The sequence below is a fragment of the Podarcis erhardii genome (assembly GCF_964252035.2).
Source record: "Podarcis erhardii genome assembly, chromosome: 5".
NCBI lineage: Eukaryota > Metazoa > Chordata > Lepidosauria > Squamata > Lacertidae > Podarcis > Podarcis erhardii.
In genome coordinates this window covers 79373816-79383613 of record NC_138509.1, presented here as the reverse complement: position 1 = coordinate 79383613, position 9798 = coordinate 79373816, and positions in this window count along the sequence as shown.

The following is a 9798-nucleotide window of genomic DNA, read 5'->3' as shown; positions in this document are numbered from 1 at the left end:
GAAGAAGTTGCTTTCACTTGACTCTGGTTGTATTCTGAGGTTTGGTTCTAATGCAACTGATGCGTGGGGTACTACGCCATGTTCTATGCTATCTCTATGAGTAGTGATTGGCTGAAACCCACCGAACCGCGTGGGAAAACAGCTTCTCATGAACAGCTTCCCATCCTCTACTGAGCACTGCCTACATGGCAGAGTTACAAACCACTGCACATAGTTGTGGCTTGCGTGAGTTAGGCCCTGGTTGGTTCCATAGGAGCTGAACAGGTTTAAAAGTAAAGGGACACTGCTTACATGGCTTTTGAACTGCTTTCTAAGGTTGCAGTGCCAATTGTACTCTCTTGCTTCAAAGTTCCATTGAAATGGAAATTCATTCCTGTATGACCTTCGTTATGTATTCTTGCCAAGATTAATTGACCTGATTGATGATCATAAGATCTGAGCACTTGACTCATGTTTACTTTGGTGGAACATTATGTATGCCTGTTTGTTCTGAACCATTTAATTTATATGCTTAGCTAGAATTTGGCGGCCCGATGATAAGGCTACTGTTTTAATAATCTTGCTAAACAATCTAGAATATGATAATATTGTACACGGAGGATTAAACATAGTATTTCTCCTGTTGTCCTGTATAATTTTTGCAAATGGCTCCCTTAAACGGAGTATGTCATATATATAGTCATTAAAAGCTTAACATACTTAGTTACGTATTTCTATACCTTGAACAAATGAAGTGACCTTTTCCTCTCTTGGAAGTTCCCTAATATCTTGTTCCTTAGCCGTATAGCTGAAAGCATCACAACTAAAAATGTGGTTTGTATGTGCACAGAGCATCTGTTACTGGCTATGACAGATGGCCCTTGGTGCACACACAAATTTTGTGGTTGCCAACAGTGAGGGAAGCCCTTTTTGTGAGCCTGCATCTCAGGGCCGTCCCTTATGTCTTGTCGAAAGGATAAATCAATAGGCAGTGCCATATTACCTGAGACTGTCATTATTGTTTATGACTCCTAATAATTAGTACTATGTGCATGGGTGTATCAACAGAAGAGTGGAGAAAGAGTTGAGGAATTGAGCTGGATCCTTTCTCAGCTAAGAGGCATAAAATTGGAAAGAGGGGGCTTGGTGAGGGGTTTTGCTAACTGCACTGAACAATAATCATGTCCTTCCTGGACAGTCCTTGGCTCTGCCACAATGCCTTTTTAGTATTTTTTTAAGGCAGTGCACAGGCTGTTCCTCCACGCTGCTCAGCGAACCCAAAACTAGGTTTTTCATTGCAGCAGCTGTGCCGATTGCAAAACACCCATGCAGTATGAAAGAACGAATGAAAATATGCATCCGTGCAGTATGTAATAATAATAATAATAATAATAATAATAATAATAATAATAATAATAATATATTTATACCCTGCCCATCTGACTGGGCTTCCCCAGCCACTCTGGGCAGCTTCCAACAAAATATTAAAATACCGTAATACATCAAACATTAAAAGCTTCCCTAAACAGGGCTGCCTTCAGGTGTCTTCTAAAAGTCTGGTAGTTGTTATTCTCTTTGACATCTGGTGGGAGGGCGTTCCACAGGGAGGGTACCACTACCAAGACGGCCCTCTGCCTGGTTCCCTGTAATTTGGCTTCTTGCAGTGAGGGAGCCGCCAGAAGGCTCTCGGCGCTGGACCTCAGTGTCCGGGCTGAACGATGGGGGTGGAGACGCTCCTTCAGGTATACTGGACTGAATGCCGTTTAGGGCTTTAAAGGTCAGCACCAACACTTTGTAAGGCTCTGCAGTTCTGTTGTGTCATCTTAGCTCCTGATGAAGACCTGAGCTGTCTTTCAACAGAAGCTGGGCTTTCCCAATAAGGAAGGGGTAGGAGTGCAGCTGGGGGCAGGCTATTCAAAGCCAGGAGTTTCCTTTCCCCTCTTCTCCCCCCCCCCAAACTCTGCTCCCAAAATTCAATCAGAACTGATAACACCGAGTAGTTCTGCTGTGTAGCATTTCTGGATCAGAGCCAAGGCTCACTGTTTTTTGCTACTTATGTCAGAAATAATGTCATATTCTGTTCTGTGTTTCCCCTCCCCAGCCCCATTTTTTCTTTTCTTTTTTTTGCATAGAATAAAGTTATGCTTTTATATTACAGTAATGGAATTTTGGGCAGATGTGGATAAACTTTAAGTATTTGTGTTGTTGTTGTTGTTTTTAAAAGCATTTCACCTGTAAGGTAAAGGGTAAAGGGACCCCTGACCATTAGGTCCAGTCGTGGCCGACTCTGGGGTTGCGGTGCTCATCTTGCTTTATTGGCTGAGGGAGCCGGCGTACAGCTTCCGGGTCATGTGGCCAGCATGACTAAGCCGCTTCTGGCGAACCAGAGCAGTGCACGGAAATGCTGTTTACCTTCCCACCGGAGCGGTACCTATTTATCTACTTGCACTTCATGCTTTCGAACTGCTAGGTTCACCCCGTCACGGGGATTCAAACCGCCGACCTTCTGATCAGCAAGTCCTAGGCTCTGTGGTTTAACCCACAGCGCCACCCGCGTCCCTGTAGGAGTTTCACCTGTAAGTTTTCACCCACAGGTTTCACCTACAGGTTTTCACCTGTAGGAGTTATTTAAAGAAGAAGAAAATAAATGTCATGTACATTGCTTTCATTACCTACCAGGAATATTAGACAACAACCTAAAAATATACGCCTTTTGAATGTTTCGAGAGGTAACTTTTGAAAATGAATTTTAAATGGCTTGGCTGCTTTTGGCACCAAACATCTTGTCTCTACGTGAGACGAGCATCCACTTCTGTTATATTTGCTAGCAACACTTCAGTCAATTTCTACTAATAGCTAAAGGATCATTCCTCATGCTATGAGACAATTTTGACTGATGAGCAGTGATTGCGGAGAAGGAAGGAAGGTTCAAGCCTTGCTTCTGGTAGTCTTGTGTTGGCCAACAATGCCATCAGTTTGCATCTCTGTAGGCTACTTCCAGCATCTGTTCCCACACTCCGTAGACCATCCTTGCTTAACCTGGCAACTTTTAGATGTTCCGGACTACAAATCCCTTCATGCCTATTGGCCATGCTGCCTGGGTCTGATGAGAGTCGGGAGTCCAAAACCATACTGAGAGCAGAAATCTGGGGAAGGTTGGGCTGTTGCTGCCAGTCAGGTTTTGCTCCTTTCTGAAAATGATGCCACTGTTTAAACACTGCGTATGTACGTGTGTATTTCTTTGTCAAGCAAACTTTAGAATTAATAGCTTGGCATTGAAAGAGATGCTGAACTCAATCTATCACTAATGTCTCTCAGAGTGCACTTGTGTTCTAAAATTAATTTGGGAAAGCACGCATATCGCCCCCACCCCCGCACTCTCCCACCAGCTGAAAGACAGCAGAGAAGCAGGTTTGCTGGCTAGGACTGTAAAGGGACACGGGTGGCACTGTGGGTTAAAACACAGAGCCTAGGACTTACTGATCAGAAGGTCGGCGGTTCGAATCCCCGCGATGGTGTGAGCTCCTGTTGCTCGGTCACTGCTCCTGCTAACCTAGCAGTTTGAAAGCACACAGTGCAAGTAGATAAATAGGTACTGCTCCAGCGGGAAGGTAAAAGCCGTTTCCATGCGCTGCTCTGGTTCGCCAGAAGCAGCTTAGTCATGCTGGCCACATGACCCGGAAGCTGTATGCCGGCTCCCTCGGCCAATAAAGCTAGATGGGCGCTGCAACCCCAGAGTCGGCCACAACTGAACCTAATGGTCAGGGGTCCCTTTACCTTTACCTTTACTGTATAGCAGAGCATATTCCCCCTTCTTGCAGAGCCACACTATTGCAGAAGAGGAACTGTGAATGTGTTTAGGGGCGAAACTAGGCTTTATTTCACTTGGGTCAAAGACCCAGTTGGCATCCCCTCACGTGCACACACACAGACTGGGGGCCTCAGTGGCACCTCTCTGGAGGCGTCACCTGGGGCAAAAGTCTGGCTAGTACCTCCCCCCCCCAAGCTACAGCTCTGGTTTAAGGACTTGCATACATGGTGGTAGTGTCATGCATGTGCTGGAGAGAGTATCGAACTGGTTAGACTGGGATCTAGCATGGAAAACAACCTCCTCTCTTGAGTTCTGAAAGCCAGGACCATCTTAAAGAATCATAGAATCGTAGAGTTGAAAGGGATCCAAGGGTCATCTAGTCCAACCCCCTGCAATGCAGGAATATCAGCTAAAGCATCCATGACAGATGGCCATCCAACCTCTGCTTAAAAACCTCCAAGGAAGGAGAGTCCACCACCTCTCGTGGGAGTCTGTTCCACTGCCGAACGGCTCTTACTGTCAGAAAGTTTTTCCGAATGTTTATCAGGAATCTCCTTTCCTGGAACTTGAAGCCATTGGTTTGAGTCCTACCCACCAGAGCAGGAGAAAACAAGCTTGCTCCCTCTTCTATCTGAAGATGGCTATCGTATCTCCTCTCGCTGTCCTCTTTTCCAGGCTAAACATACCCAGCTCCTTCAAGCGCTCCTCGCAAGGCTTAGCTTCTAGACCCTTGATCATCTTGGTTGCCCTCTGCACACGTTCCAGCTTGTCGGCATCCTTCTTAAATTGTGGTGTCCAGAACTGGACATGGTGTTCCAGGTGTGGTCTGACCAATTTGGTTTACAGGACTTGAAGAGCGCAAATGAAACTAGCCTAAACTTTAGAAATAATGTATTTTACAATTGCTTCCCTCTTTTAGTCAAGCTTTTATTAAATATCAGTTGGGGGAAGAGTTTCTTTGTGCTGTGCTTTGAAACCTGCACAGCCTTTCCCTGTACATTTTGGAAACAACAAGGGTAGAAACAAGTAACTTTGTGGCAACCAGGTGGGGAAACTGAATTGGGGAACTCTGGAGAGTTCATCAACATCTATTTTTACTGTGTAGCAGCATCTTCAGTGATTAAGTGAAGATTCATTGCTAGGGTGAAGATAGTAAAAAGTCCTGGAAAAAACAGCACGACTGCAGCAACCCTGCTGTTAAAAGTCTGGGAATGCGATAAATTCCTTCATGGTGGCCTAAGTGGCTGGTGGACATAATACTTCCAAACTTCTAGCTAGAAACATGTTTGCCTCTTCCGCTATTCCGTTGCAAGAATTGGTCGACTCCACACATTTTACTTTTGTGGTAAGTGGAATATCGAATGAAACCATCGTCGAGACTCAAGTCGCTTTGTAAAACCCAAGTTTCAAGTCCTACTGATGAGGGAGTAATGCTTGGAAACTTGTCGGCTGATGATTCCGAAATCCATGTAAGGGGTTATAGTGGTGAACTTCAGTCGGAGTAGAAAAAAAAAAGGACAGCCGCGAAAGGAAACATAGCTAATTAATAAAAGGAAGGGGGAGACAGTGCTTCAGAATGCTTGCAGCGTTCTGTTTTGCGATGTAGCATGCCTGATTTTCTTTAGGTGGGGAAAGAGGCTCTTACTCTGCTTATTGTATGTATCAATTTGCTTAGAGCACATAGTTGAAAATAAATAAACCCACTTTACACCTGTGATAGGCAGTGATCTGAATGGTGTGGGCAAAGGGAACTTCATGCAGAAATAAGCCTTGTCTCTAGATGAGGATAGGGACATTGCTGAAGGGAACATGACTGAGAAAGCACCATCAACTTTGGTGTCTGCCCATAAAAGCAAGCCTAGAGGGGATGGATGTCAGCAGATTTCAGGCACCCTCTTTGCTGTGGGGTTTGGGGAGCTGACTGGTAGGGCTGGGCCCTTGGTGAGAGCCAGGAGGTGCCGAGTGGGGTGGAATGTCAGGAGAAGAAGGAATTGATAACCGTATATATTTCCTAGTAATTTGTACGAATGGTTTCATTGTGTATTTTTGTAACATTTGTTGCCTTAGTTTGCCATATTGTGGTACAGAAATGGTTTAAAGGATGATTATACAGTGGTACCTCTGGTTACGTACTTAATTCATTCCGGAGGTCCGTTCTTAACCTGAAACTGTTCTTAACCTGAAGCAGCACTTTAGCTAATGGGGCCTCCCGCTGCCGCCACGCCACCGCTGCACAATTTCTGTTCTCATCCTGAGGCAAAGTTCTTAACTCGAGGTACTATTTCTGGGTCAGTGGAGTCTGCAACCTGAAGCATATGTAAACTGAAGCGTATGTAACCCGAGGTATCACTGTATAAAGTGCAGGGTCCTGTCCTACCCCCCTCCACAATTCTTTGATTTAAAATTGCCAACATCATTAACCTAGTACTAATTAATCATTATTATTACCATTATTTATAATTTATTTATTTATTATTATTAGTCATTATTCTGCACACTTATTTTAAATTGTTCAACTGTTTAAAGCATGGCTTTAGAGCAGGATTCGCAAGCTAAAAGTGGAATGAAATCCTGATCTGGGGGCATTCCATTGTTGATTTGAATAACTTCAGGATTTTATTGCATCTTTTAAGAAAAGGTAGCTTCGTCCTCTTTTGGTTCCCAAAAGGAACGTTCCTATTCCGTTCGGATAGACCACTAAGCTAGTGTTTGCCAAGGACCAGAAATATGTGGTCAAATTACTTCGGTGTGAGATAGGAAATCCTTGCGGGCAGGGAGACTATTTCTCTGGCAAGTCTCTTGCTATTTTAGCAGGGGTGATAAAAGGTACCCAATTCCAGCGGGGACTTGCTTTGTTGGCATTATAGAGACGCACAACTTCCCAACCATGACACATCCAATTACCTTTGGATAAAGTTTCTTCACTGGGGGTGGGGGTCCTGAGATGCTTTTGCTATGAAATTGCAGTCACTTGAGTTGAATGGAATGACATCAATGGGCTGTTTCTATGGTTTCAGCCAGTCCCTCGCTGGACAGGGATGAAAAGGTGAAACTTAAGCTAGCTGCTCCTAGAGGTCACAGTTCTCCCCCTCCACCCTCCCCTCCTCAAAGCTGTCTCCTAAGCTGGCAAATCAGACTGACAATAATTCTCTTTTGCAGCCAGTGTTAAGTACAAGAGTGATGTCTCTCCCCCCAAGAAACTTGCACAGTTTCTTAGATTCTCCCTCATAATAAACAGAAGAGTAGATGCAGCAAATTGGCTAGAGAATGCTTTGCTTAGACCTCACCGCAGCTGTGAACTGGCTACAGCTGCAGTCCTTGTACATACATTAAGGATGCAGACTTAATTCTGCGCAAACATGTTTAGGCTTACTCTGCGCATGGCTTTAGGAACTACATGTGCCGTTGGGATTCCCAAGTCCCATACGTCCCAGCCAGTGGTCAGGGATGGTGAGTTGTGGTCCATCAAGATCTGGAGGGCCACGGCTTTGCAAACCCTCAAGCAAACCACCACTCTCTTGGAACCTCCTTCCCGTACCATGCCCACCTGCACATGGTTTTTTAAATCCATCTCACAGGGTTGTTGCAAGGATTGTTGTTGTTGTTTAGTCGTTTAGTCGTGTCCGACTCTTCGTGACCCCATGGACCAGAGCACGCCAGGCACTCCTGTCTTCCACTGCCTCCTGCAGTTTGGTCAAACTCATGTTGGTAGCTTCGAGAACACTGTCCAACCATCTTGTCCTCTGTCGTCCCCTTCTCCTTGTGCCCTCCATCTTTCCCAACATCAGGGTCTTTTCCAGGGAGTCTTCTCTTCTCATGAGGTGGCCAAAGTATTGGAGCCTCAGCTTCAGGATCTGTCCTTCCAGTGAGCACTCAGGGCTGATTTCCATAAGAATGGATAGGTTTGATCTTCTTGCAGTCCATGGGACTCTCAAGAGTCTCCTCCAGCACCATAATTCAAAAGCACCAATTCTTCGGTGATCAGCCTTCTTTATGGTCCAGCTCTCACTTCCATACATCACTACTGGGAAAACCATAGCTTTAACTATACGGACCTTTGTTGGCAAGGTGGTGTCTCTGCTTTTTAAGATGCTGTCTAGGATGCTGTTGCAAGGATTACTGAGCCAAAATACGGAGAGGCAGCTCGAATGCTTGAAACACCCTATTTAAGAATGCTTGGTAATAGATACTATTATTTGTTCATTAACCTGTCATAAAACGTGATGCAAATCAATAGTGTTATGCTCTGCGCAAGAAGGAATGGGGGGGGGGGACCTGGGTGTTTGGTTGGGGCAGTTTTCCATATAAGCTTTCATTTTCCAGTATTGAGATTTCACTGTGATTTATCTGGCAGTTGCTTAAACAATGTGCCCCAAACTTCCTTGGCTTTCTCACTGGAGGAGAATTTGAAATAGGTGAATGAAAAGCTGCTCAGTTCCTCCAAGCAGACTTTGAACCAGCAAACAATAGAGGCAGGTTGAATTGGGTAAGGAGGCGAGGATACGCCGGAATTCCTGGCACTGGATTTCTCCAGGCAGTACTGGAGTGTCCACAAAATGAAAAGCAACATGTGCGAAGATGGAACTCCACTGCGTTGTTGTTTTATTATTTAAAAAAAACAACCCATGCATTTTTGTAGTAGGAATGTGATAGTGTCATGTCAAGTTGTTGACTTTTTTATTTGACTTGTCTGCTATCGATCACTGACATTTCTAGAGGTGGCTGGAGATACTTAATGGCTTTGGAGAATTTTGTAGTGAGCAGTGAGTGTTTTCTAGTACACATGAAGAAGAAGAAGAAGAAGAGTTTGGATTTGATATCCCGCCTTTCACTCCCTTTAAGGAATCTCAAAGCGGCTAACATTCTCCTTTCCCTTCCTCCCCCACAACAAACACTCTGTGAGGTGAGTGGGGCTGAGAGACTTCAAAGAAGTGTGACTGGCCCAAGGTCACCCAGCAGCTGCATGTGGAGGAGCGGAGACGCGAACCCGGTTCCCCAGATTACGAGACTACCGCTCTTAACCACTACACCACAATGGCTCTCACACATTTCCCCATATCTGGTAGGGCAGTATATAGGTAAAGGTAAAAGGACCCTTGACCATTAGGTCCAGTTGTGGCCGATTCTGGGGTTGCGGTGCTCATCTCGCTTTATTGGCCGAAGGAGCCGGCGTACAGCTTCCGGGTCATGTGGCCAGCATGACTAAGCCACTTCTGGCGAAGTGCTGCTTACCTTCCCGCTGGAGCAGTACCTATTTATCTACTTGCACTTTGAGGTGCTTTCGAACTGCTAGGTTGGCAGGAGCAGGGACCGAGCAACGGGAGCTCACCCCGTTGCGGGGATTCAAACCGCCGACTTTCTGATCGGCAAGTCCTAGGCTCTGTGGTTTAACCCACAGCGCCACCTGCGTCGGGGCAGTATATAATGTGGCACAAAAAGGAGACTGAGGCCTGGTTGAAGAAGGGCCTTGAAGCAACACCAAGCAGATGGTGTTTCCTGCTATGGCCTCTCTTATTTCTTCTTGTACATTTATTCTCTGCCTTTCCTTCAAAGGGCTCAAGGCAAGGGCCACAGTTTCCCCTGATTCTATCCTCCCAAGAAAAACCACATTGTAAAGGTAAGTTAGGCTTACAGTATGTGTGACTAGCTAAGGTCACCTAGTGAACTAAACTACTGAGTGGAGATTTGAATCTGGATTTCCTGAGTACTAACCTGGCATTGGCCACTACACCACATTGGCCCTGCTTTGCAGAAAAGCGGTGCCTGCCTTGATGCTCGCCTCACCCTCCATACTCAACTCTCTCTTATTTAAGGTATTCTTTTTGTACTGATTGATCTCTGCTCTTTCTCCCTTGCAACCAGGGCCGTATTTAGGTTTGATGAGGCCCTAAGCTACTGAAGGTAATGGGGCCCTTTATATGTCCAGCTGTCCTTTGTCAACAACAAATTGTCGCTGTTCTTGTGTTGAATATATGCTATATGGTAATTTATGGACCTAATAGGTATTG